This window comes from Zalophus californianus, chromosome 8 (assembly GCF_009762305.2).
Source record: "Zalophus californianus isolate mZalCal1 chromosome 8, mZalCal1.pri.v2, whole genome shotgun sequence".
Lineage (NCBI taxonomy): Eukaryota > Metazoa > Chordata > Mammalia > Carnivora > Otariidae > Zalophus > Zalophus californianus.
The window spans coordinates 605,135-631,356 of NC_045602.1; the positions used below are offsets into that span (position 1 = coordinate 605,135).

The 26,222-nt window shown below is 44.9% G+C and overlaps 1 pseudogene; it reads right to left on the reverse strand.

The window, feature by feature from the left end:
- Window positions 1–12,097: 12,097 nt before the first annotated feature.
- On the reverse strand, window positions 12,098–12,495 carry LOC113937467 (annotated as a pseudogene).
- Window positions 12,496–26,222: the final 13,727 nt, after the last annotated feature.

Consider the following 26,222-nt stretch of genomic DNA (forward strand, 5'->3'; position numbering starts at 1 on the left):
CTTCAAACATTTTTCCGGCTGAACCGTTTTCCTCATTTTTAGAGCAAGTCTTGAATGCCGTTCTCAGAAGGAAGAAAGGAACAAAATTTAAAAACACTGTTATATTTACAGAGTTTAACCCAAGAAAGAAAACAAGAAGTAATCAATTTAAGGGGAAACTCCATGTATACAAACCTTGAAAGAAGGTGGGACCGATCTCTGTGAAATGGAGAAAATCACTCATACCTTATATATCGATGTAAGACACTACAGTTAATGTGGGGAGGAGACACAAAGTAACCCTGATCTTTGCTTTGAGTGATCCAAGTAGCTGGGGAAACGTTCTGGTCATAACCATCCACACAGGGGGTAGAGAAACAAATATCACGGTAGAATGTGGAGAGCGGAGATACGAAGTCAGATAGTAGGAATGCAGATTGAAGAATAAGTAGATATCCATTTATTTCTTTAAATAGAAGCTTAGAAATATTGTATTCGAATTTGGAATTTTAAAGAGACTATTACATTTCTTATTTGGCTTTGACTTTGATATTTGAATATAGTTTGAATTTCATTTCCATATTTTTGTATTAAGATCTCCTTATTAAATATTCCACGATCATCTTAAAATCTTGCAGTGAGTATTTAGTACTTTTTTTAACTAAAGACAGAAGCTACAGGCAAGCAGGTCACAACCTGTGAGAACAGAAGGGCAGTTTTGTGGATTATTGGGTGTAGCAATGACGGGTCTGCCTCCCTCCTCAGGGAGCCCAGGCCCGTATGTTGTAGGGCTAGAAGAAGCAGCAACACCATAGTCGGCGGTAGAGGACAGGTGTCAGACAACAGTCCAATCTCCTGAGACATCAGCGCCCTTTAGGCATGATGGTGCAATCGGGCGTTTTCATCAATACGAGTTTCACCAGCCCAGAGTGCCAGGTGTTTGTGAGAAATAAATAGGACAGCCACATATCCTGGTCAGCACGGAACATGCTGGTTTACATATTTCTTCATAAATAATTACTAGTAGCAACCTCTTTTGTGTTCAAAACTGCCCTGTTTCGGATGATAGATTTCAGGGTCACTCAAGTAACAGGGTACATGGTAGGATCAGTGGGTTCAAGATTACTTTTTGGCTGTAAATGACTGGTTTTGTCAGGAATGATGTTTTACATGAAATTACAGTGATGGATACACAAGTCAAGACATCCACGGTGTGATTACTGGGAGCAGCCTAGTGGGCATGAGGCCTCCAGTTTCTGGCCATCCAACAGGAAGCAGTCCCTGCAGGGGGCCGGCCTCTAGGGGCTGCCTCCCTGAGCCCACTTGGAGGTCTGTGGCTCACAGGTGGAGGGCTCGGCCAGCACGATGGGCAGACGGTGGGGAAAGGAGAGCAGGGCTCACTGAGCAAAGGCATGGCTCCCCATCACCATGGTCACCAGCGATGCCTGGTGGGGAAGCTGGGTGCAGAGGGCCTTCTGTGCAAAGGGGACCATCAAGTGCACGTATATATGAGAAAAGAAAACTAAAAAATAAAATGATACCATTTACCATAGTCATTATATCAAAAGTCATCATATACCTGGAAAGCATGTGTAAGTATGCATAAGGCCTTTACACCAAAACTATTAAAACATTAATGAAAGAAGTGAATGGAGACCTAGCTGCATGGACGGATATGCTATTTTTTGGGACGGAGGAAGTGATATACTGAGAATAAGATTTCTCCCTAAATCAGAGCAGGTACTTTTTGTTTGTTTGGTGACAAGACCCTCAGTAACCTAAAATTTACATGGAAACAGAAAGGACCAAGAGGAGCAGGGAATCCCGACAAAGAGTGAAGATGAGTGTACACTTACCCAATATCAAGATTTGTACAGAGACCCGATTTAAGACAAAAGTGGTGTGATGTGACAATGGGAAAGTCTTTTTAGTGAGTGGTGCTGGATCGACTGGGAGCACTTGGTGCAACACTCAAATCTAGATGTACTGTGAATCTAGACATGAAGGCGAAACAACCCAGCTTCTAGAAGACAGCTTGTAGATATTCTCCTTTGTTACTGGGGTAGCAAAAAAATTCTTAAACAGGATTAAAGAAAAGCTCTGATGATAAAGGAAAAGGAATTTCTATTTATCACAGACCCTATTAAGAGTTTCACAGGGGATGAGAGAATATTTGCAACACACATAACTATCAGGGATCGTTACAGTGATAATAATACTAATGTCTACAAATAGGAAGACTTTCAAAAGATGCAAAATACATGAATGGGCAATTTACAACAGGGAGTCTCAAATGGCCAATAAGTATATGAAAAGTTGCTCAATCCCATTAGCCCTTGGGAAAATGAAAATGAAAACCACAATGACAGAAACAAGCAACCCAGTGAAAAGGCAACTTACAAAGTGGGACAGAATATTTGCAAACCACGTATTTGATAAGGGGCTGATCTCCAAAATATATAAGGAACACCTACAGCTTGACAGCAAAAACAAGTAGCCTGATTAAAAAGTGGGCAAAGACTTGAAAGGCGTTTCTCCAAAGAAGGCATATAAATGTCCAAGAAATATATTAAAAGATGCTCAACATCATTAATCATGAGGGTACTGGAAATCAAAAGCACAATGAGATATCACCTCACAGCAGTTAAGATGGCTATTATTTTTTAAAGTATGTGTTGTCGACAATGTGGAGAAATCAGACCCTTTGTGCACAGTTGATGGGAATATATCCATCAGCGTGCAAACGCTGTGAACAACAGTGTGGAGGGGCCTCAGGAAATTTGAGTAGACCCATCACATGATCCAGCAATCCCACCTCGGGGTGTTTATCAGAATTAAGTTCAGGATCTCAAAGAGGCACCCGCACTCCCATTTCCAGAGCAGCAATATTCACAGCGGCCAAGCTAATGTTCAGCGATGCATGGATGGACAAAGAGAATGCAGTGCATACTCTCCCAGTGGGTTAGAATTCAGCTGTAAACAGAAGGAAATCCTGCCATGTTTTTAATAACATGGATGAAATGTAAGGTCTTCTATAAGCCAGTCATGGGAGGGTAAACACTGAATGATTCCACCGGACAAGGTGTGTGAAGTAGTCAGACCCATAGAAGCAGGGAGCAGGATGGGGGCTGCCCTCATGCATTTTGTCTTGTTTGATTTTGAGAGTCTCTTCCTTACTGTTGTGATGTATTTATACAATAACCTAGTATGTGGCACAAACACCAACCTCGTACACAACACATACGAATATCACAGACATACTGCTACATAAGACAAGCCACACACACATGCACACAGAAGCACGCGTGCATGTAAAATACACACACATCACCTCTAAGAGGTGTGAACCGTAAGCTGTGGTGTTAAGTAAGGGCGGGTCTTACCTCCAGTGACGGGTGCAGCATTCAGGTGTTCTGAGCAGGACTGGACGGCATGGGTGTGTTCACTTTGGGCACTAAATCAAATTATAACGTATTTGTCAGTTTACTGAAGTGTGTTACACTTTGGTATAAATGCGAGTCAGAAAGGGTAAACTAAGCCTAAACATATCAGTAAGGAAAACAAGCCCTATCAGTCTGATCTAAAGGTCTCCGCACCATGGAAGCTGTCCTCACACCTCTGCTGTCCCTAGAGACCCTGCAGAGTGCTGACCGCTCTCTCGCTCCTGCAGGAGGGAGCCCATGAAGGCACTGGTGCCCTTGCCCCAGCCCCTGTGTGCTTGGCCATGATCAGCAACCTGTGCTCCTGCTGCTAATCCCTGACCCGCCGCAGGGACAATGCATACCACTTCTGCCATCTTGTCCCTCAGCAGCTGAAATCCGTGTTCTGTGCCAAAAATGAATTTTCTTACAAATTACTCTGTCATTATTGTTTTTAAATAGATCTTTCATGCAAGTGGGCTTGTTACTTCTTCCGTACATATTTAGAAGACCAGAGAGCTGAGGGGACAGGTACTTTCTGAACTCAATCATACCCAGTGGTTCTTCTCACCACATAGGGAAGAATTGTTGAATTTGACTCATTGTTTCAGTGGGCTAGCTGAGAAATTTATAAACTGATAGTGGGATTTCTTAAAGACAGTCCAGATGATGAGGTGGGAAACATTGTGTTTGATGTGGGAGGAATTCAGCCCCTGAGATATTATTTACAAAATCGCCCACTGAATCTTATCACGGGAAAACAGATTTCATTTTCAAACACTTAGGTTTGAAAATCGTCTAAAATTCAATACCTGTGGCCAAGCCTTCAAATGCTTTGAAGGCTTCAAATGCTTTGAATGCTAAAAAGCTAAATAGCATTGAACTTAAAAATGCCTTTCTTCCCAATGCTTAGTTGGGCTGTTGGCTGCTGGGTAGCCAGGATGAGGCTGGTCCTTCCCTTCGTTTTCGGTCTCTCAGCGAGGCGCAGAACCTCACTGACCTCCCTGCCTTGAGCTCCCTTGGAAGCCCCTGGTCCAGCCTCTTTTCAGCTGGTTTTCCAATAACTATGTCTTCGGTGTTGCTGAGCTGATTTGATAAGCTGTGAAAACAATGAACACTTTAAAAGGCTAGTTTCACATAATTTCCAACCACATAAACAATATAAAATAAAGTTTATAAAATGCTGATGAAAGCACATAATCTTAGTCTATTCCATGCCTGATACTCACCCAAATAATCATCAGATTAAATATGTGTGTATTTAAATATATATAGTAAATAGTAAATATACATGTGTAAGGATGAAGTCACCTTCAACAGGCCTGATATGACAAGCTCTTTGTTCTTGGATCACAAAACATTCGGTTATTGATAATGTGGAGGGAAGAACATCATATACTGCATGGTTTAGGGTGAGCGCAGAGGATTTGGACTCATTTTTACCTGGGCTTGAATTTTTGCAACTTGTGAGCTTATATTATTCCTGACAGAAGCAGGACTTCTCTGAGGATGAGCTTCCTCATCGTAGGGATCTACCACATGGTTTGTGTGAGTATTAAATAAATGTGCACACACAGCATGCACACACACAGCACACACACAAGCACATACCAGGGAGAAGGAAGACAAGCTCTGGGCTGAGCAGTGAGGTGAGCCCGTGAGCTGCTCCGGGGTCTCTCTGCAGGCCTCCTGCAGGGTGCATTTTGCAGGTTGGCTGGTGTCGTGGAGCCCATGTGGAAGCGGGTGGAGACCAGGTGCACACCACCTGGAGAAAGGAACAGGACCATCCCAGTCTGAATATGAGGTTCTGGGGCTTTGGACAAGAATTGCTGCTTCTCTCAGCATAGCCAGCCTCTGGCTCAGCATCGCCTCTTTTAACCAAAGCATAGACACACGAGTTGTGATCTTTGGGAGAGGATCTGAGGGAAAGACCCCGCAGAAGCACCAGTGTCAAGACTTTGTCCCTTTCTTGTTAGGAATGGTTCAGAAGAGGAGAAAAAAGCCTTGGGGTTGGCAGAGGATTGGTGTCTGTGCTCACCTAGCAATGCTGGGGACTATGTGCCGTGCATACTGACACCTCCTTCAGACTGGTTCCCAGGCCCAGATCCTGTCTTATCTCACAGAGTTGGGATCCCTGGTCCTGGCAGTGTTCTACCACAGGCCCTTGTGCATGTGATCACCAGCAGCAGTTTCTGTGCTGTATTTTTTACTGTAGAAAAATGTGCATCACATAAAGTATATCATTTAACCTTTCATGAGTACAGTATTGCATAAGTACATTCACATTGTTGTGCAACCATCTCCACCAGCCAGCCATCTCCAGAAATTTTATATTTTCCCAAACTGACACTCTACCCCCTTCCTCAGCCTCTGATGCCACCAGCTACTCTCTGTCTCTGAGTTTATTGACTTTATGTCTTTCATATAAATGAGATTATAGGGTGCTTGTCCTTCTCTGACGGGCTTATCTCACAGGCATAATGTCCTTAAGGCTCCTGTATGCTGTAGCGGGTGTTCCTTATGAAGGTTGAGTGATATTCCATTGTATGTATATTCCACTTTCTGCTGAATTTTTCCAAAATTTTTTCTTTATCGATTGAGCTGATTGTGTGCTCCCCCCCCACCTTTATTACTATAGTGCATTACATCTATTGGTTTTCCTATGTTGAACCATTGCTAGGATATATCCAATCTGCCCACTTGTATTTTAATGGATGGTTGGATTCTGGTTGCTGGTATTCTGTTGAGTTTATCTGAGCCCACATTCATAAGGGATACTGGTCAGTTGTTTCTTGTATTGTCTCTGTCTGGCTTTGGCATCAGGGTAGTGCTAGCCCCCTAGAAGGAGTTGGTAAGTGTCTCTCTTCATGCATATTTTGGAAGAAGTTTAACAAGGGTTGATTTTAATTCTCTTTAAATATTTGGTAGAATCAGCCAGTGAAGACATTGGGTCTCAGGTTTTCCTTCATTGGGAAATTTTGATTACTGAATTAATCTCTTTACTTGTTATAGGTTTGTTCAGATTTGTGTCTCTTCCTGATTCAGAGTCAATAATTTGTGTGTTTCTATGAATTTTCCACCACTTCATCAGGGTTATCTAATTTATTGGCATACAAATGTTCATAGTATTGTCTTATAATCATTTGAAATTCTGTAAGGTTGATAGTAATATACCCATTTGAATTTTTTAACTAAATATTAGAAGCAGGCAAGGACTATACAAGGAACCATGCTTCTTAAAATTTAGAAGAGTACATAAATCTTTGCAAGAAGACAGGTGGAAAAAATACAGACATTAAGGAACCCTGTGATCCCTTTGGAGGATTTATTTGCTCTGACATTTGTAAATAATTAACACATGCTCACAAATTTCTTGATGTCACTACTGGACTTTCCAAGCTACACTTCTAAAGGAGGTAGCCTCTTACACTCAAACTTGAACTTTAAATTATAAACCAAATCCCAGAGCTCAACTGTCCATGGGACAAAATGCAGTGAATGCAGGAATAGTAGTGACAGATAACAGAGTTGGACCTCATGGCCATGGTTATTCTACTTGGCCCATGGCGGCTGGTGCTGCTTGAAATCCAGCACGTGGCACTAGGCCAGCCTCTGGGGGACACTGCCAAGTCAGGACAGGGAAGCTCAGAAGGTTTTCTTTTTGTTTTCTTGTTCCTTTCCTACATGAACACAAATACATGTCCTTGTTTACTCGCACGGTGTTTGTCGTCTTAAAGCATCATGGTAATGCCTATGTTAGTTGTCTTTATTTGGGGGATAACTGAACTGGTTCCTTTATGGGAATGGGTCTATTGACTTAGTAGGGAGTTCTTGTTCCAACGTCTGGTTGGCATGTGAGGTAAACTGTTTACATTTTGTCTTCCCCCCAATAGCATCTTTATCTCTTTGTTTGGGAAAGCATGATTTGGGAGCACAATTGTTGCTCTTTCCCCTGGCACTCAGAGGCCCACGTGTCTGTGCTTGTGTGCACTCCTGCAGATGCTGGGCCTGTGGGTGCTCACAAAACTGCACTTTTCCTCTCCCTCCCTCTTCTCTCCCCAAGCGGTGTGCGTGCAGGGGGGTCACCGGTGTCAGAGTCAGACTGTTCAAACCTTAATCAATCACTTTTCTCCCCTGCCCTGAACCTCCACCTGTTAATCTTCACCCTCATCCTGTGTGTGCATCAGAAACATGGCAGCACAACAAAATCTAGCTGGCCATAAAACAAATTAAGTTACGTTATCTTTCATGGGTGAGATTTGTAATTTTCCATCTATAAAGTTATTAGATTCCTTTGAATTTTGAGACAAATAAGTAAAGGCTTGCTAAAATTTAACTGTTTGCTAACTCCAGAAAACTCTTTTAGATTGTTGTAGCAGATCTTGACTGAGTAAAATAGCTGGGGCCTGAAGTAGAACAACCATTGGTTCTGAACATTGACTTATTGGCAATTAGTTTCTAACTGGTTGACCATGTTCAGTTACTTAACTTTGACCTGACGTGTTTCTGTAGACTTTGCATAATGCATGTCTCAATTTCGTCTCTGTAAAACAATACATGATTTGCTTAAAAAGCTCTTTATCCTAATATCATTTTGGAAGCTCTAAATAATTACTACCTAATAAGTGTTTGGGACAAACATTTAAATCACAATAGTAAGTAATCTCCAAGAGCCCTTCCAAATGGATCAAGATCTTTATGACCTTCATTCTTCCATTCAGGGCCCCACAGCTGCTCCTGGTTACTTCCCAACCTGAGATCAATATTTTTTTCTCTGGCTTTCAGTTTTACCTTGTGTGCCTTGACTCTGGCCAAGGATCCAGCTTTTCAGCATTTCCCACCCTGTGTGCAAAAATCTTGACGTTACCCTGCTCCCCTGCCATCAAGGAGGATGGGTCTAAGTTTGTATTCCTACTAAGTGTGGAACTAAATTCCATAGTCTTGTCTCTCAACACACCCATGTGCCAGAGCTGGGTGTAACAGGTGCCTGCCCCTGGGTTCAGATCTAGCTCTGTCACTTTTTATTTGATCCTGGGTAAGTTCTATGAACTCTGAGCCTCAACTTTTTTAATATGGGAAATGGGATAATGAATTTCTACATGACAGCATGTGTAAAAAAGGGACACAGACATGGCAATTCCAAAGACAGTTGGCAGAAGGAGGTATGTATGTTATTCTGGACTAAGTAAGGGGGATAGGCATCTGAGACTTCAGAGGGAAGGGATACAATGCACAGGGAGATGAAATAGAGTTTTCATGGCCTCTCAGGAGCAATGGGGCACAGAGAGGACTGTGATCCCACAGCCCCTGCCAGGTTCCTCCCTGTCCACCACCCAGTTCACATCACAAGTCATGACCATGGTGACAGCTCCCATCTGGGACCTGGTCCACCATCTAAATTCATTTAGGCAGTTGAGGGGTAGGTGAAGAGGTTTTCCTGAATCTGCTGGGTCTAGATTGCTTAAAAAAAAGATTTTATTTATTTATTTGACGGAGAGAGAGATAGCAAGAGCAGGAACACAAGCAGGGAGTGGAAAAGCATGCTTCCCTCAGAGCAGGGATCCCAATTCGGGGCTCCATCCCAGGACCCTGGGATCATGACCCGAGCTGAAGGCAGACGCCCAGTGACTGAGCCACCCAGGCGCCACTTTAGATTGCTTTTTAACTGCACATAGTCTTCATGCAAAGTGTCCTGCCTGGGGGTGGCTGCCTGTGGCCACCAGAGTGGAGATCTTCAGAAGTTCTGGGTCTTGAAGAGACCCTGTTGCTCCAGTCAGCAACACAATGGCTATGCACAGTGCTGGACCTGCAGTTACCTGTGTGCTCTGTGACGTTAGGTGAGCACCTTCCCCTTCCTTAGTCTTGGTTGTCCATTTGTAAGCAGAGTGCGATACATTATAATTGACTAATCCACACGAAGCACTTGGCATTTTATGCAGGCGTTTATAGTTTCAAACAAAAGGAATACAACATAACTCATTATTTATACTACTTCCCTATAATCAGTTCATTGTTTTCTAAGTTACCTAGATTTGCAGTCTACAAACCAGATTTAAAGATTTTAGTACTTTTATTTCTCCAGAAAGTTTTCTCTATTAACTTCCATGCTTTTATCAAGCCCAGCTAGTATCTTTAAAATCATGGTTCTGATCTCTAGGTCTAACATCATCCGAATGTCTGTATTGAGTAGGTCCCTGTCAACCGGTACTACCTCTTGTTCTTTTTGTTGAGGTGATTTTTTCCATCTTGTGATTTTGGCCAGAGGAGAATAGATGAATGAGAGAACAAAATGCTAACAGGGTAACTCCTCCCTAGAAAATATACTCTAAGCAAATCAGAAAAGACCTGAAGCCAGTGGGGAAAAAGGGGAAAGATAGAAAAAAGAAAAAGAAAAAGATAAAAACAAACAAAAACAGAATATAATCAAATATGATCAGGCTGGTGCATAGATCATGCCACACACTAGATTTTGGGTGTATTTTGGTCTGTTAGAAGAGAGTGCCTCCCAAAATTTTAAAGAAAGAAAGACTTATATATGTACAAAATAAGGGTTGATACGATGAAAGGATGGAATATGACTGTAAAGATGAAAATTATAAAAAATTTAATAAAAGGATTTGATAAGATAAGAATTTGTTTGAAAAAAGAATGAAGAGGATTAAAAAAATATAAAGGGGGGAGAGAACGTGATCAGGCAGGAGATTAGAACAAAGCCATACACTAGAGATTTAGGGTATATTTTGATCTGTTAGAAGAAACTATATCTCAAAATTTTACAGAGAGAACAACTTATATATATATATATATATATATATATATATATATATATATATATGCCAAAAATAAGGGTAACTACTATGAATGGATAGAATATGACTCCAAAAATGAAAAATAAAAATGTTTTTTAAAAAGGGGATTAATAAGATGGCTGTAAAAGGGAAAAAGAAAAATTCAAAAAAAAAAAGAGTTAAAAAATTAACTTTGAAAGACTAAAGAATCATGGTATAAAAGCCATGAATTCTATGTGCAGTATTCCCCTAGCGCTGGAGTTCTCCCGTTCTCATTGATCGATAAAGTTGGTCTTGGCTGGCTGTTCTTGCCGATCTTCTGGGGGAGGGGCCTGTTGCCGTGGTTCCCAAATATCTTTGCGGGAGGCTGAATTGCCCCACCCTTGTCGGTCAGGGCTAAGCAATCTGCTTGGGTTTGCTCTCAGGAGCTTTTGTTCCCTGCAAGCTTTCCGTACAGCTTTGGAGGACGAGAGTGAAAATGGCGTCCTCCCAATCTCCACCCCGTAGGAGCTGAGAAATCGGGGCACCACTCCTCAGTGAGCCCCCAGAGAAAAGCAGTCAATCACTCCCATCTCCCCGGTCTCTGGCCACACTCCGTGCTCACCCGGCCCGTGACCACGTGTTTCTATCTCTGGCACCCAACTCAGTGTGGAGTCTCCAAACCCAGCAGATCCCTGTGGTGCGCTCCCGCACTGCTCCTCCTAGGGGAGGAAGGGGAGTCTCCCCGGCTCTGCCGCTTGTTGGGTCCCTGCTGGAGGAGCAGTGGCCCGACTGTGCTGCGGATCACGGTTTATGGCCACCCTGAGCTGAGAGCCCGCTCCTTGGCTCTGTCTCTGCAGCCAGCTTCCCCACTCTGAATACCTGGGAGCTCTGCCGCACTCAGGCACCCCTGGTCTTTCTGTGACCCCAAGGGTCCTAGGACCACACTGTCCCGCGAGGGTACCACCCCCCACTTAGCCACTGGAGCGATGCCCCTCAGCGGATCCAACTTCTAAAAGTTCCGATTTTGTGCTCCCTTGCTCTATCACTTGCAGAAGCGGCCAATGGAGGCCCCCTCCCCCGCCATCTATCCTCCCGAGTATCACCTCGGATTCACTTCTCCACACGTCCTACCTTCCAGAAGGTGGTTGCTTTTCTGTCAGAGAGTTGTTGCTATTCTTTTCTTCGATCTCCTGTTGAGTTTGTAGGTGTTCAGAATGGTTTGATCCCTATTCAGCTGAATTCCTGAGACCAGACGAAATCCAGGTCTTCTACTCCTCTGCCATCTTGCTCTGCCCCAACACCAAGACCACTTTAATTCTATCTCCAGGGTTAGAAAAATATCCCTCTGGTGCTGTTTTTAGCTGTCTTTCTTTAATGAAAGTCCAGCTAGGATTTAGCATCAGTTACTAGTCTCTGAGTTCTCCAGCTGTTTTTACTTCTTCCTTTGGGCTCCCACTGTATTCTGCTGATGTCTTTATTAGCCTATTTATTATTTGTATTTACTTACTTTTCCTCTTCTGTGTTTATATTGAGGCTCCCAGAGGCCAGAGCTGCACCTTATCCTCCTTTTTCTCTATACACTGGTGCATGGTATATGTTCAATCAACACTGAATGTATAACTAGCCTAGAGTAGGGCCCACCCAGGATGGTTCTCATGGTGGATGCTCCAGCATGGAGGTTGTTGGGAAACAGTGGATTATTTTCAGGGAGAACTGTAAAAGTGTGTTCTTCATCTTCATCCCAATCAAAAATGATTTGGCTGTATCAATGCTATTTTTCTTCCTTAGAAATGCTTCCCCTCTGAAGAGTAGCCTTGAGTCTCGTTGTGCCCTTTTTTTAAAAAAAGGTTGAAAAGTTTATTATTTACACGTATAAAGAATGTGAAAATAGAAACTGGGGTGAGGCACAGTCAGGAAGATGATTTCGGCTCAGTCAGTCATGATAAGCCCACCTACCCCACAGTCTTCAGACTTCCCCTCTGGTAGGTAGTTGCGAATGAGGATGTGGATTTTTTTGGCCTCGGGATCTTTCCTGGCAATGAGCAAGGGACCTGTCTCGCCCTCCAGCTCCACCGTCATGGGGGCACACATTGTGATCTGGACGCTCGGGTACCCAGCATGTGGGCTCACTTATACTTGGTCACATACAGTGTGGTGATTTGCTTCTGGTTTGTCTGTGGTTGCTGTCCAGAGCAGAGGATCTCAACGTTCTCTTGGCCTTTCTCCTCGGCATTTTCCAAGTCACCTGGTCCTTCATCCTCCTCCACATCTTCAAAGCCGTCACCATCAGTATTGTCCTCAATACTGTCTGACAGTATTGTCCTCATTGTCTGACATGATTCCCGCACAGAATTCAGATGCTGAATCTGAGTCAGCATCCTGGGGAGAGTGGCAACAACACCAATGTGGCTGGTTTACATCACTGGCTTTCCTTGCATGAAACATTCATGCTAAGAAAAAATTGAGAAATTGCTTTCAAAATAAAGAAATAAAGAACATCTACTGTAAAGATTGAATATTTTACAGAAGACAGTGAAATCTAGAAGAAATTTCAAATCTAACTTATTTTATCTTTACTATTCTCAGATATTGTTGAAGCTCTAAGTTGATTAATATCAATGTTTAGGAATAATTATTTTGAAGATCAATTCCCAGAAACTATATTCAAAGCAAAATGGAAGTGAGGATGAATTTTAATATATTCTATTTTGCTTAATTACTTACAAGACTTAAATATCCAGTGTATGAAATCCAAGTATGTAACAAACATGTGCATTTTGTGCCCATTGATTTCTCTTCCAGGTGTCCTGTTTCTCCAAATGACTGAGAGATTTTCCTCTCAGAAGAAAGTCTATTTCTGCTTTTCCCTAATATAACACAGGATACGGGGAACTGACAGGTAAATCTCTGCTTACTCTGATGTATTGCTTACTCTGTTGGTATGGACATGCCCTGTGACTCTCAGCTGGCTATTTTATGTAAGCATTAAAAGATTTTTATTTGGTTGGGGTTATTGATGGAGCCTCCTGAACCGTTTCCAGGCTGATGTAATGTTGGAAGAGGTCACCAAACAAATACTTTCCCGCCCCTTTCCATACTCTACCTTGTCAGGCATGGCTGGTCTGTGGTCATGCTCTGCCTGAGGATCCTTTCTGAATTCTGCACCAAAATATTTTTTGAAAACACTGCTTTAGTCACTTCAAGGAACTCACTAATTAGATATGGCCTATAAGAAAAAAAATAAACCTTTGTTTTCTATACAAAATCTTAGTGTATTCTATAGTTTAGAAGTTCATGGACTTGCCAGGATACTTATTCATAACTGGGGGTGCATTCAAGGGTATATTGTAAGAAGTGTTTCCCCAGAAAATATAACAATGTGACAGCTGCTGGAATTTTTCTTTTTTTAAAGACTTATTTATTCAATTGAGAGAGAGAGAGAGAGAGCAGGAGAGGGAGGGGCAGAAGGAGAGAGAGAGAGAATCACAAGCAGACTCCACACTGAGCGCAGAGCCCAATGTGGGGCTCGATCTCATGATCCCAGGATCACAACCTGAGCTGAGACCAAGAGTTGGATGCTTAACCGACTGTACCACCCAGGAGCCCCCAGCTGCTGGACTTTTGCAAAAATATATATATATATTTTTTCTCATTGATAAAAGTTATAAATGTTTGCTTGAAAAATATATATATTGGTCAGTCATAGCTTATGACTTATATTTCCCACCCTGTTTATTCACTAAAATGATTCCATATGAAAAGAATCTCTCACTCTGAAGTAGAACAGAGTGAGCGATCACACTGGTTACTTCTCAAAGTCGCAGTGCACTGGATGTTACTTTCTAGTGGCAATACAGGGCCAAGGGAAGAAGAGAAAATGGCGATGTCATGCCCACAGTTGGGGTGACAGCTGGAGAAACTATTCAGGTGATTGGATATCAACTAATAGCCTAGCGGGAAAAGTAGAGAACATTACTGATATCAACTTGGGTGGAGTGAATACATGACATTACTTGTGATATCTAAAACTCAAGAGAGGAAGTTGAGAGTAGGGACACAGGACAGAAACAGAGACAGAGATGAATGAATGGTGTCTCCATAATCAGAAGATGGCAAGGCTTATAGTGCTAGAGCATAAATTAGCACAAAGTTTCAAGAAGGACATTTAAAATGCATTAGAAAAGCTTTATTATGCTTCCTACCATTTACCCAGAAATTTCACTTATAGGAATTTTACCAAAAGAATAAGCACAAATACCAAAATTTCTTAACAAAAGTTAACAATTGATCAACTGTTTATTTAGACAAAATATGAAAACAAAATATTGGAAGTAGCCTAAATACCCAAGAATTATTAAAATAAGTTGTGGCATATACCTAAGATGAGATACTCTGAAGAAAAATGTATTATGATGTAGAGAAATATAAAAATATAATAAAGTGTAAGTATTGTGCTCCAATTGTCCTATATATATTTTACATCTCCATTTTATGGCAACTGAATAAAAGTGCATTTCCTTTTTAATTTTACTATTCACTTTATATTGAAGTTTGATTCACATAAAGTAATGACCACAAATCTCAAGTGTAGAGTTCAGTCATTTCCTTCCTGTGTGTACAACTGCGTGACACCACCCGTGATACAGAACATTTACAGCACCAGAGAAGACAGCTTAGGCCCCTTCACAGGTAGGCACCTGGGAGTAACCGCCAGTGTGACCAACTCTTAAGGGATGCAAGTGTGTGTGCATGCGTGTCTTTTGTAGATATGACCAAACACTTTTCCAAACCAGCTATACCAGTTTATACAGCCCCTGGCAACATGTGGCAGTTTCAGTGCTCCATGTCCTCCCCAACATGTGGTGTCATCTGTCCTTCATCCAACCATCCTGCTCTAACTGTACACAGGTAACACTGGGGTTATCATGTATGTTTCTGTGATAATTAACGGTAGTCAAAACTATTCTTATATTTATCAGATATGTGGGCATCTCTTGTTGCACACACACACACTATGCACACACACACATACACACACACATGCACAATCTGCCGTCTCCGTTCCTGTTACACCCTCATGCTGAGGCTTTGTGTTCTAACTACAGAGCACGGAGCTATGGTGCTGAGCTGACCATCACCTGGCTTCAGAGGCCATAGTTACTGTTTATTTCCCATCAGGCAAGTTGCTTCATCTCAACCTCAATGACCTTGTTTTTATCATAAAACTAACAATAAGTGTCTTTCCAGGATTCTGTGAGGATTAAGCCAGAAGTGCACCTTCCACAAACAGGTACTCAAAGGCTATGTCCATATTCCCGGTTGTCTGTAAATGATTCCTTCATTCAGCAAGCATTTACATAGCAACCACCAGCATGGAAGGTGCGGAAGAGCAGTGTGGCGTTCACCCATGAATGAAGCACTGGTTCTGAGTGCGCTGAGAATGGGCTTGGCGATGGGAAATAGGGATGGGGTCCAAGTGAGTGAGGGGACCTATATGTGGGAGGCCAGCTGTGTCAGGCCCAGGGGTTTTAACTCCTTCTCACAATTTCAAGAGGAACTGTTTGAAGTTAGCCACCCAGATAATGACAGATGTCACAGCATGAGGCCTAAGGAACCGGCCATTTTTGGTTGTGGCAGATGGCGCCTCTGGCTGGTCGAGGCTTGTAGTTTTCTGTTTCTGTTTTGCTCGCTTTTGTTCAATGTCTTCTTTCTGATGGACTTGGATTCTGTGTGTGTCCACTGCCCCTCTCACGCTTATCCACTTCCTGTGTCGATCAAGAGCTGCCTGGGGCCAATAAAGCCATCGTGGGTGTGTGCTTCTATCACATGAGCAGGAGAGTAGAAGTTGTCTTAACCACCCCTGCCCCCAAGGACTGAGAGAAATTTCTGAAGACACTGAGAATTTTCAGTTGCAGTTTTAAATAGAGGGAATTTGCCTCTGTAAATGATGGAGGACAGATTTCCGGATCAAGTTTAGAATTTCACAGGAATAAAAGATGAGATTATAATGATAAGGCTAATCTTACTGGTCGCAACAGAAACCATTTTTCTGAGTACATCTGTGACCATAAAATGGAATTCACAATGAAAATAAATATAACCATATATGTTTTTCAAGAACCAGGCCTAGACAAAACAAGTGGTAAGCGGTGGGGTCAAGGGAAATCTTTGGAGAACTTTAATATCATAATTTATGTGTTGATTTAATCTGGCTTCAATACCTATTTACATGTTTACCAACCTTAGTGTCATCCAAATTTAAAATTCTTTGCTTTTTATTATAAGCTATCATTTTTAGAAAGTGTCAAGAACATGGGTGTTGGGTTCATGAATTCACCTGCCTTGCCACATTATTAATTATATTCCTTTGGATAAGTCACTTTATCATCCTAAACCTCAGTTTTTTCCATTTAGAAAATGGGGATAAAAATGCATGTACCTCCTGAGGTGCCTGGAAGAGATGACATCATGCATATCAAGTGCTCAGCATGGGGCACCTGGGTGGCTCAGTCCATGAAGGGTCTGCCTTCCGCTCAGATCATGATCTTGGGGTCCTGGGATCGAGCCCCACGTTGGGCTCTCTGCTCAGAAGGGAGTCTGCTTCTCCCTCTACTCTGCCCCTCCTCCTGCTTGTGTTCTCTCTCTCTGTGTGTCTCAAATGAAACCTTTAAAAAAAGTGCTTAGCATGATTTGTTCACATTACAACTGCAGAATAAACATTAGCTCTCCTTCTTATGAATGAAAATGCTATACATTGATTTTAAGGAACACAAAAGTCTTGTTTAGTGCTTCACAGTGGTCCAGAGGTAGGCATTGTTCTGTCCCTGTTGGAGGCATGAAGACAGAGCGCCGAGGAGTCTCGTTCAGGTCTGCCCACTGGCCCCCTGCAGGGGTCAGATCAGGACAACCCGGCCCCACTCCACCCTGATTCTATGATACCAGAAACTTCCCCCCGACAGTCTGTATCTCCTATTCACCATCTTGTGTTAGTGGTGAAGGTGTAGCTTGGTCTGTACCACATTTGTTTCAAAATGCGAAAGAGAACATCTAAATTTGTCTAAGCACGGACCATGTTTTACTGTCGGCAAGCCCGCTTCTCTCAAGGTGTTTCTGTTCCTCTGAAAACCGAAAACAGAATGATCTCGCTAGTCGTATTTTTAAACAAACTTTTCCCTGTAACATCTCTGGGTCTCCCTCCCCCCCCGCCCCCCGCCCGCCACACACAGGCTTTGGACATTGACAGGCTTGGGTTCCCACATAGGCTGAGCCACAAACTGGCTGTGTGACCCTTCTGAGCCTCAGGTTCCCCCTGCTAGGGTGCACAGAGTTTGCAGCGGTATTTGATGAGCATTTGTTGAAAAAATGACTCTTCAAAGTGGAGGTGATATATCACAAACCTGACATGTCTTAGCATTTTGCATAGTTCTGGACCCTCAGCATGAATTCAGACATCAAGTAAGATTGAACAGAAAGATGGGGTGGGACTCGTCATCATAAGTCCACTGGTGCCTCAAGGATGGACACGGTCCTGTCTCTGTGGGTGCTGTCTGCTGTGCTGTGTGTGCATGTGTGTGTGTGTCCATTACCACCTGTAAAGCTTGCAGGCCAACCCTGTGTGAAGTTGTGGAGGGAATGGGGGTGGGGCCTTGTCTCAAAAAGCAAGTTATGAGAGCAAGGTAGCTGACAGGGCATGGCTCCTGGTCTCCCCATGAGGGAGTCTGTGTTTATCAGTGGTAGGCAAGAGGCAGAACTTCAAAGGGAGAAGCCAAGATAAATAACATAGACATTTCCTCTCTTGCACAGAAATTCAAGCCTCCTCCCAATTCCATCCACTATGTTTTTTTTTTTTTAATTTCTATTTAAAAATTTCTAAGGACTCATGATTTGAACTAAAATTTACACAGAAAACTGAAAATTTTAAAGATTGGAGAAATTCTGACTTTGTGTGCTGTGGTGTAAAGGAAGGGGCCGTTTTGAGGACATCGTGAAAGGCCCTGGGACTCAGGACATGCTGTGGGAGGAGCACATTGGTCTGATTCTGAGATAAAGCACGGTTTTCTGTCAATGAAGACAGTTTGCACCAGAATGAGTTATTTAAAGGCACTTGAGAGGGAATTAGTTAAAAGGCAAAACAGTCATAAATGAGGGTGTGAGAATGATAAATTTGAGGTATACTGTATCCACAAGAAAGAGATATAATTGGATTTTAAAATTTGGGTTGCTCTTGCGAACACGCATGAAGATAGGGGTAGGACCATGAGCCCAGGAAGGTGGGAAAATGTAGATCTGCTGTTTTGTGTCACCCAGTGTGTGGCAATTTATTACATAAGCTCTAGGTAATCAATAGCCCAACGACGGGAGCAAGCTGGTAAGGACTGCAACTCAGCCAGCGGGTACCTCACCCCTGTGCAACTGCTGCATGTGAACCCAGGCAGGAACTCCAAGTTACCAAAAAGGCAAGGAAAGGTGACATGTTGTCTCGTGTTAGGAATTTCATAGTGTTTAAATAAAAACTCTCCCAGGAACAATTATTGTATCTAATTCCTAGAAATACACTGTGCGTGCATGCACATATAACGTTCACACGTACGTCCCATACGGTACCTGTGTAGAGGTATTAGTGTGTGTGTGCAGGTGTGTGTATAACAAGAAAAGGGAGGTAGCTCACGGAAGCGGTCTTTGGTATCCGGAATTGTACAGGTTTCAATTCTTTTTCTGAATTGCCAAATGTTCTGGGAATTCTTACATCAAAAAGTGCCCAAAATTCTGTTAGAAATTCCCTATATTTAGTTCACAAAATGTGCTCACCATGTCTGTGAGAGATGTAAGTGCTGAAGGAAGTTCAGAATAGTCACTGACTAAAATAGCAATGTGAATGTTTTAAATCACACCCAAGGCCTGGAAAACCAAGCATGATTTCCCCAGAGCCCAGTATACATGAAACTGGATCTTCTGGGTTTTGTTTGCTAGCTGTCTCCACAAGGAGAAGAAGGAGCTAGCTGGCTGACAGTGTGAAGTTTTGTGGCATTTTGTATTCAAGTTCCTATCAGATTTGGCAAGTCATTGGCGAGCTAGAGGAAAATGGATTTATTGGAGGGGCTGAAATGATTGGAGGCACAAAGATGTACCTGGATGCAAACCCAAGGGGCCAAGGTCCGCCTGCGGTCCAGGCGGATCCCACGGTTATTCTGCTGAGCTAACATTTCAGTTAAACACCAAGGATTATTTGACAAGAGAGTATTCTAAACTGCCTCTGGCCAAGGGGGCCACTGAGGCCTGAGGGGCCTCCTGGGTTGGGGCGTGGCTCCCGGGGCAGGAGCAGAGGGGCCACAGCCTTCCGGGTGGGGAGGGGGCGCGCTGTCATTTCACAGCTCCCACACCTGGTCTGTAAGTCGGGCCAGCCCCCCACACGGCACGACCGTCCTGGGGGAGTCTGGACGAGGGACAGCCCCGCCGCTCTAGGCCCCCGCTCGCCTCGCACGCCCAGCACTGCCGCAGCATCGCAAACACTCCAGGCCGGCCCGCTACCAGCGAGCCTGACATCCCCCGGACCAGGGACAGGAGCACCCGGACAGGCCTCGCCTGCAAACGCCAGCACGGCTCACGGGTCTGCGGGGGAGCCGGGTGTGCGGCCGGGGGTGGGGAGGGCGCATGAGTTCGGGTCGGGGGGGTGCTAGGTGGGTTCTGGAAGGAGAACACGTGTGTTCTTGGCCCCCAGAGGTGGTGCTGGGGCCAGTGCTAGGTGGGTTCTGGAAAGAGCACATGTGCTTCTTGGCCCAGAGACGCAGTGCTTGGGGCGGTACTAGGTGGGTTCTGGAAGGAGAGCACGTGTGTTCTTGGCCCCGGGACACGGTGCTGGGGGGGTCGGTGCTAGGTGGGTTCTGGAAGAAGAGCACATGTGTTCTTGGCCCCAAGACGCGGTGCTGGGGGGGGGGGGGGTGCTAGGTGGGTTCTGAAAAGAGAGCACGTGTGCTTCTTGGCCCAGAGACGCAGTGCTTGGGGCGGTACTAGGTGGGTTCTGGAAGGAGAGCACGTGTGTTCTTGGCCCCGAGAGGTGGTGCTGGGGCCAGTGCTAGGTGGGTTCTGGAAGGAGAGCACGTGTGTTCTTGGCCCCGAGACACGGTGCTGGAGGGGGGCGGTGCTAGGTGGGTTCTAGAAGGAGAGCACTGTGTCCTTGGCCCCAAGATGCGGTGCTGGGGGGGGTGATAGGTGGGTTCTAGAAGGAGAGCACGTGTGTCCTTGGCCCCAAGATGCGGTGCTGGGGGGGGGGGTGTTAGGTGGGTTCTGGAAGTAGAGCATGTGTGCTCCTTGGCCCTGAGGTGGGGTGGCTGGTTCCAGGGGCTGAGCAGAGAGGAGGGTTTTCTCATCCTGTGATGAGACCTGCAGGATTGTCCAGAACCAGGAAACCAGAAAGAGAGGTGGGTGTATTGAAGGATTTTTGTGCAGTCTTGAGAATGATTATACTGGTTATAAATAAGCCTAGCATTAGGATAGTAGCCAAAGCCCAGGGGGGCAGCTACTCTCCCAATCTCCCAGTGAATTGACAGAAATAACTATAATAGAGGGAGTTCTATATCATGGCTGAAAGCCTTGTAGCCCTCTGTCTGAAATTTAGAATGACTTAGTTGGAAACAGGATAAGAGATTAAGAGTCCTATGCACAGGTTAAGCAATATTAATATAAACTCCAAAGAGAGTGGCTTATCACATTTTTCTCCAACTTTGAAGGGAGTTTTGATACTGAAAAAAATAAAACACATCAATGATTGAAATATCAATTAGAGAATTTACATAAGAATAAATGGGGAAAGGGCACTATTATAGTTAATATAAAAAGAAACAAGATATTCAAAATGCATTAGTTTCAGAAGTAAGAAATGAAGCAGACAGACAATAAGTAATAATGAAACAAATAACAAATGAAGTTCTGTAATCTGAAGAATTACCCCAATATTTTAAATTACGAGTTTATGAATAGCAGAATTTAATATTAAAACAAGGCTCATAATGCATATTCCAAAATATATAATATTTAAACATAAGAATATACTATGAGAATCTATATTTTTAGAAAGGACAAAAACTAAAAACCTCTGGAGGCAGAGGTAAGATTAAATAATGAAAATGGAATATCACATATAACTCTATTGTAGTGCATTTCAAAAAAATAACGAATTTTATAGCAAAACACAAATTACCAAAATTGACCCAGGAAGAAATAGAAAACTTGAAAAGGCAGGATTCATGAGGCAGTAGAACCAACTGGATTCACAGCCACATTGTAAATAATTTGAAGAACACTAGTTCCAGCGTTGTCTAGGAAAGTCCGTGAGAACACATCACATGTCTGCAATACAAAGACAAAAACATGAAATCACAGCCTACCATCAAATGTGGCCCTCTCCCCACTTTTGAAAATAAAGTTTTATTGGAACGCAGCCACACTCCTCTATTTGCTTGCTGTCTGTGGCTGATCCACTGCGGCAGCAGCAGATGGGAGTGGCCCCCAGAAGTCGCATATCCAGCAAAGCCTAAACATCTGTCCTTTGCAAAGAAAGCTTACCAATCCCTGTTGAAGAAATATGCTCAGATTTGAGTGAAAAGGGTACAGTGATGGATTGGATATGAGGTTAAGAGAAACACAAGAGTCAGAACAAGACTAGAAGCTTCTATCATGGCCACTGGATGGATGGCGTGCTGTTGACTAAGATGGAAAGGCCAGGTGAGCAGGTTTGGGGAATGGAAGGTCAGTTTTTGATCTTTAAATTGTCACATAGGGAACCGTGCCTCTGTCAGGGTCCAGTGTCCTTCGTGAGAAGGCTTGTTAGTTAAATGAGCCCATTTCTGGTAAGCTTGGCGTCTTTCAGAGATGAAACTACTCTTTACACTGATGAAATCAGGCTTTGGAAGCTTGAAGCTGATGCCCAGAAACTCCCCAGGACAAACGCCTCCTGCAAAGCATCCTCAGGGACTGATCATTACCTGGTGACAAATCCCCTAGCAGACTTCAGTGGGGTGGACAATGACGTGCAAAATCACTCCTCAATCACCAGGTGTGATTGCTTCCATAGTGGGAAGTGTGTTTCCGTGTGTTTACAGAGAAGACCATCTGGTCCGAAACGTGGGTATTTGTCATCCAAAGTATCTGGGAAGACAAATGGTCCTTGGACCAAGCAGTGCCGCTTCGCTCACTGTGCATGTGTCAGACCACAGGGAACCTCAGTGCAGAGCTCACTTCTACCAGTGACTTAGAAACTGGGGTCTGAAAAGGTCTCCTAGTAAGAGGCATCTAGAAAATATTCCATTTGAGCAGGACCAGGTATAAAATCACGCCTGTTTTGTTTTACTTGGAAAGTAAGAGGGAAAGGCTCTGGGGAGAAATTTAGCGGCTACAGTGTCTGAAGAAACACCTGGGGACGGAGTCTGAAAGGGCAATCAGAGACAGAAGCAGCCAGTGCACACACGCACCTCATGCTGTGCGTAGCTCCCAAGGTGAGGAGGGGTGGGGGGACCGCAGGAGCCGGGGCAGGACAGCAGGGGGGCTCACCTGGCCGAGCCATCAAGCCCAGAGCAGCCACCCCGCGTGGGCAGCTGGGTACACTTCAAGACAGCTTATCATTCAGGTTTGGAGGCTTCCCCACCCTTACGGTTCATGTGATCCATCCATCTGTTCATTCTTTATTCCCTTTATCCATTCATCCACACACTATTTATGGCACCAGCTCTGACCCAGTACCAACAGCTTCCTGTGTTGACATGGACCTATGTTCATCGAAGCTCTCTTGGGGGCAATGGCCCCTTGCCCATAGCTAGAGGGAACAGAGGTAAACACTGTACACCGTCTGGCAGATTTGGACATGAGGGACATGAACGTTCCTGCCAAAGTCACACCCAGGGCAAGTGCTCGGCGGGACCAGTGCCAGGCCTGTTTGGTAGGAGAAAGCCGAGGTATAGGGTGGAGAATAAGCCCGTGTCCCGCAACAGCATGAAAGGAAAGGAAAGGGGGAACTCAGAGGCACCTGGCCCGGGCAGCAGGAAGGCCTCAGGCGTCCCCTTCAGAGGCCACATCGCCCAGCATGGCCCAGGTTCGTTCAAGCTCACAGAATGTGAAGCATTATCTGCACATGGTCTGTAAGCACACAGAGGTAAAAGTTACTTATGGAAAGGCTACTCTCATCAACATAAACAGGTCAATGTCACCTTTGGGGTCCACCCATTTCCATAATTGTCTGCGGTTGCAAAAAAATTGGTGAGAAGGAAGCAGGATGTAATGCAGACTGAACTGATTTTTCAGGGCCCACTTTGCTGCGATATTTGTCTTTGTGGTGGGGCCGTGTACTCCCAGAGAACTCAGATGGGAGCCCATGCCCCGAGGCCCTGCAGATGTCCGTTGTTCCTGGGGACAGACTGACCTGCACCTCTCTCACTGCAGGGTGGAAACTGTTGGGGATCCTCCAGCAACCCGGTGCCCTCAGCTGGATTAGCTGTGTGGTGCAGGGACCTGTATGGCAGCCTCTCTGATGGGATCGGCACACCTACTGTACTCATCCCGTAACAGAATAAGATTAATCCCGATCATCTGAGCAGGTTGTAGAAGGAGCAAGGGTGGAACCAAATCCAAACACACACGCAGAGCATATACTCTGTGTCTCACACAAAACTGACCAGTTCACTGCCCATCCCTCCCCATCGAAGAGGGAACTAACTGGGTGCCTCTGGTCATGCTGGGTGGTGCTGATTGGGTCAACAGTGGATGGGAAGATGGACGGACAAAGTTGAGCTCAGCCTCCCTCAGTTTGCTCCCCGCACTGGTGCAGGGAGAGGTGCTGACACCTTGGTCACCACAGTCACTGAGGCTGTCACTCCATGCCCACGCGGAGAGCCGGGAGCGCGCGCTTCCCAGCTGGCGGCAGTCCTGGCTCTGCAGGAGCAGGGCAGGGGGGCAGGCCTGCACCTGAGACCCTCTCCTGCAGGTAACGAGGTTGTCCTCTGGTACTGTGATGTTGAAGCTGGGTTGACATTACTGATCTGAACGGCCTATGGTAATACAATCATCACACGACGCCTAATATGCATAAATACGACTGTACAAGCTTGTTTTGTGTTTTCAGGGTTGCTCTGTGTTATGGTGGAAGCAGGAGGCAGAACTGCTTCTTTTTATGAGAGAATTGCATATTTTGTATGTCAGAGAAAATCATGGAGAAAAACAGATGGACGGGAAATAGGTAAATAGAAGGTTCCCAACACAAACATGGGCTCACACTTCTCTGGTCACAATCGCCAAGCAGCTCTGGCCCGGGAAGCACAAGGTGGAGCTTACATTTAGGGCCAGAGGGTTGTGGTCCTTGCAGAGGGCAATGTGTGAGTTTAGCATCGAGTGTGGTATGGCATGGAGAGCATGGGCCCAGCCACGCGCGTCTCACGGACAGGCAGAGAATCGGCAGCAGGCAGGAGGGTGCCCCGGGAGGCACAGAGTGCCGGGGTGCCAACCCCACTCGCAGAGAAATACCCACCTCCTCTCTCCCCTTACGCTACTGTGTGGTCCCCAGGGTCATGTCCTGTGAACATCACCTCAGACGCAACCACACGCACCCTAGTGAGTGCCCGTCGTGGGGAGGTCCTTGGCACACGGGGACAGGGTGGTGTGACCAGTGAGGCAGAGGCTGGTGCCATGTGGCTGCAGGCCCAGGGGGGCCAAGCCATCATCAGAAGCTGGGGACACAGGAGAGCCCTCCCCTAGAGCCCCCGATGGAGTACAGCCCTGTCGGCCCCTCATGGTGGGACTTCCAGCCCCCAGACGAGGTGGGAACAACGTCCTGGGGTCTCTAACACCCAGGCTGTGACCTGTATTGTAACAACCTCAGGACACGCTTGCCCCTCCCAACAGCTGTTTCCTCTTTCAGGACAGAGCCGCCCGGGGATGGAGAGAGCAGCCGTCTGTAGGGGGTGTGTCCGTGTGTGCCCATGTTCTTGTGTGTGTGTCCGTGTGTGCCCATGTTCTTGTGTGTGTGTCCGTGTGTGTCCATGTTCTTGTGTGTGCATCTGTGTTCCCGCATGTTTGTGTGTGTCCGTGTGTGCCCATGTTCTTGTGTGTGTGTCCGTGTGTGCCCATGTTCTTGTGTGTGTGTCCGTGTGTGTCCATGTTCTTGTGTGTGTGTGTTGCCTGCACGTGTGTACATTTACTCCAGGAGGGTTTCTTCTGGATTAGCTAAAGGGATGGACAGTCAGAGACCACCCCCAGGGTGGGGATAGGAAGGAAGGGCTGGAAGGGGTCCCTGCTCTGTAATAGAGGAGACGTGTCCTGTGTCAATCCTCATTAACATGATATCTAACTTATAACCCTTTGCAAGATGCACGTGGATTTCAGATGAGTGGACCAGCATGCAGAACTGGCTGCATCCCGCCTGGCTGAGCTTGCACCAAGGCTTGCAAGCACGGGTCTCCCTGGGGTTCAGCTTCAGGGCCGTCCCCACACACACCTTCACTGCGGTGCAGCCACCCTGAGGGCGTGGGTGCTGCTATCGGCCACCAAGACCCAGGTGCACACCCATGGTAAAATCCCTAAAAGGAGATCCTGCCTCATTCTAGTACGTGACTGTGGGATCCTTCTCGGGAGGCTTTACTACAATGCAAGATTGAGCAGATAGATAAAAATAAGATAATATTGTCCAATCATTTGATTAATTTGTGTCAAATTGTTTCTTATCATCTGCAATTTGAGAGATTTTCAGGCCCCAACATTTGCACTCTCCAGAGTACTTACGTGTATACAGCAGCTCTGTCCACGCAGACCCCACCACACCAGCTGGTGCTGATTTCTCTCCCACATCAAGTGTTTCTTGCCTGGGCATCTGTTCTGTTTTTTGTTTTTTGAACAAAGTTTTAGAATTCTTTTAACACCTGGAACTTGGAATATGGGACTTTAATTTGCAAGTGGAGAATTAGGTATTTCTTCACCTATCCCACAAGATCATGTTGATTCATCTCTTTGAAAAGATTTTATTTACCGATCCCTCGGCTGTATTTTTAAGCAGTGTTTTAAATGACATATTCAA